Below are 3,650 nucleotides of genomic sequence, written 5' to 3' on the forward strand. Positions count from 1 at the left end.
GGTAGAAGCCATATGCACTCCAGACAGACCCACTTTCTTGCCAAAAAAAATCGATGAAGAACTGAGAGAAGAAGTGAATTTCATGAAATGTGGACAACGTCCGACAGACAACGGATGGGCAACATATGATGGCATAAGCTCATTGCCTGTCGGACGGATGAGATAATAATAATAATAATAATAATAATAATAATAATAATAATATCGCACTAATTGGTAGTGCTCATATACTAAGGAAAATCCTCACCATACCATTGTGACATTTTTTGCAAAATAAATTTAGTCCTTCTACTCTTGGACCTGGTGATGGACTTTCCTACTGAACCTGCTAATCTCTCCGCATTACTCTCAGAACTAAAAACCATGGAATTGATAAACTGGTCTCTTCACGCAATTGACACAATGTTCTCAACAAGAAGCCTGGGTTCAGGGGAACCAGCTTGTCCTGCCAGAACATTCGCAGCTGGCTATACGATGGACGCATGGGAGAAGTGGTGGGTCGTGTGCCTGGCGGTTCTTTCTGTGGAGGACATTGAAGACATCTACCTATTTGGAACCATGATTACAGGACTTTTGCTGATTGGATTAGGCATTTCCCTGGTTTATCGAGGAAATTAGAAAACGGTGACAGCTGTTCAAAGCCCCATAAAGCTGCCCGACATGATTGAAGCGGTGGGCAGAGCTGTCGGCACTCAGACTGTGGCTATTCAGAACTTGAACCGCAATGTGGATAATATCTTGGAGAAGCTTTCGGCTTTGCAATGGAAATTAGATCATTCTGGAGACCAAGATGGACATGGACATGCGGCTTAGGCATGGAAAAGAATGCATCTGCTCGCTAAGACCAAACAAATTCCAATCTTATCTATTTCGGCTCCCTAGCCAGCACTGGCCTTGGCCAAGGTCGTTGCTGGGTCAACAATTCCCCTGGAGAACACTGCTGTTAGACCCTCTCTCGTAATTCCTTCCCCCACTTCCCGTGGTCGCCGCTTTCACCCCCAGTGTGACAAGCGGGTGCGTGACCAGCGCCCTCATGGCTGCAGGAGCGGATGGCTGCTTGCTTGCACTGGGTTACCTCTACCTCCTCCCCTCCCCCCTTACCACCCCTGATCGCCCCCCCTTTTCCCCTCCCCCCCCAAGTCCCGTGTCATGTTGTAAAGTGTACTTGTGGTTTTTTTTTGTGCTTATGTGCTGAGGTTTTTTAATGTTCCCACACTGTACTCTCGCAGGAGCATAGAGTGGGGGTGTTTTTTCTCCTCTCCTTTCCTCATGTTCTCTGTAATTTCTTTTTTTCCCTGTCTTCCTGTCCTGTCTACTCCCCCTATGCAAGGACAGGTTGATGGTCAATTTCACTGGTACAGTGATAATAAAGGGTTCATTCATTCTAAGAAAAAAATACTACTACTACTACTACTAATAATAATAATAATAATAATAATAATAATAATAATCCATCCATTATCCATAACCACTTATCCTGTGCAGAGTCATGGGCAAGCTGGAGCCTATCCCAGTTGACTATGGGCGAGAGGCGGGGTACACCCTGGACAAGTCACTAAATCATCACAGGGCGGACACAGAGACAAACAACCATTCACACTCACACCTCCGGTCAATTTAGAGCCACCAGTTAACCTATCCTGCATGTCTTTGGACTGTGGGGGAAACCAGAGCATCCAGAGGAAACCCACGCAGACACGGGGATATCAAATCAAAATCAAATCAAGTTTATTTGTACAGCGCTTTTAACAATAAACATTGTCGCAAAGCAGGTTTACAGAATTTGAACGACTTAAAACATGAGCTAATTTTATCCCTAATCTATCCCCAATGAGCAAGCCTGTGGCGACGGTGGCAAGGAAAAACTCCCTCAGACAACATGAGGAAGAAACCTCAAGAGGAACCAGACTCAAAAGGGAACCCATCCTCATTTGGGCAACAACAGACAGCCTGACTATAATATTAACAGTTTTAACAGGTATAACCCTCAACTGTCCTCATGGGGCCTTCCTTCACAGGAGTGGGGCGATAAAACTCCGACCAGACACAGGGCACCAGGATGGATCAAGCAGGTCCGAGGGGCAGAAGAGGCCAGCATCTCAATCCCAGGATCAACATGTAACTCAGAGGGACAGATGGGGGGGAAGAGAGAGAGAGAAAGAAAACACGTTGTTAGGTATGCCCTAAAAATGACAAGTATTAAATCTGTGTGGTAGGCTCGCAGAGACGAGAGTCTTTACATCAGGCATAACACACAATGGCATGTTAATATGGTAAAAAATATATCATGACCTGCTCTGGCTGGATGCTTGATTGGGTGATGGGAGCACACTCCTCAGCAATGATGAGATGCAGATGGGACCCTTAGGCCTGGCCAGACAATTCAGTTACATTTCACCGGGTCTGGGACATGCGACATAATGTCTGACGGCCGATTCCCTGCAGGCTACGATAGCCAGTCGAGGTCCCCATCGTCTCCACCAAAAGATTTCCTGTTGACTCCATGTAACTCAGAGGGACAGATTTGGGGTGGGGGGGAGAGAAAGAAAACACAGGTGGTTAGGTATGCCCAATGTCACCTGAATAAGTAGGAACAGGATAAATATTGCACCGAGTACAAGCAGGGACTCCGGCAACTAACTATGACAGCATAACTAAAAGGAGAGAGCCAGAAGGTAACACAGGCATGAGGGAGCCCCGGGACATAAAGCAGCCAGCCACTACACCGTCAACAAACTCGAGTGAGCAAGCGAGTGGGGACTGACAGCATCCATACATCCCAGTTTACCAAAACACTCTATGTCTGAGGACCCTCCAGATCTACTCCTTTACCTCATAAACACCATTAACAAAAGGCTTGACTAAACAGATATGTTTTCAGCCTAGACTTAAATGCTGAGACTGTGTCTGATTCCCGAACATTACTTGGAAGGCTGTTCCATAACAGTGGGGCTTTGTAAGAAAAGGCTCTGCCCCCTGATGTAGCCTTCACTATACGAGGTACCAGCAGATAGCCTGCACCTTTTGATCTAAGTAGGCGTGGCGGGTCATAGAGGAGCAGAAGTTCACTCAGGTACTGTGGTGCGAGACCATTTAGTGCTTTAAAGGTCAATAGTAGTATTTTATAATCAATACGAAATTTGATTGGGAGCCAATGCAGTGTGGATAAGACAGGCGTGATGTGGTCATATTTTCTAGTTCTAGTAAGGACTCTTGCTGCTGCATTTTGAACTAACTGGAGCTTGTTTATGCACTTATTGGAACATCCAGACAGTAAGGCATTACAATAATCCAACCTGGAGGTAACGAAAGCATGGACTAGTTTTTCTGCATCATGCAATGACATTAAATTTCTTATCTTTGCAATATTTCTGAGATGAAAGAAAGCTATCCGGGTGATGTTATCAATGTGAGTTTCGAATGAAAGACTGGGGTCAATAATCACTCCGAGGTCTTTTACTGCTGTACGTGAAGAAACAGAAAGGCCATCCAGAGTCACTGTGTAATCAGAAAACTTACTTCTAGCTGTATGTGGTCCTAGCACAAGTACTTCAGTCTTGTCAGAGTTAAGCAGAAGGAAATTAATAAGCATCCAGTGTCTAATGTCCTTAACACATTCCTCAATTCTATTAAGCTGGTGTCTCTCATCA

Source organism: Neoarius graeffei, chromosome 10 (assembly GCF_027579695.1).
Source record: "Neoarius graeffei isolate fNeoGra1 chromosome 10, fNeoGra1.pri, whole genome shotgun sequence".
NCBI lineage: Eukaryota > Metazoa > Chordata > Actinopteri > Siluriformes > Ariidae > Neoarius > Neoarius graeffei.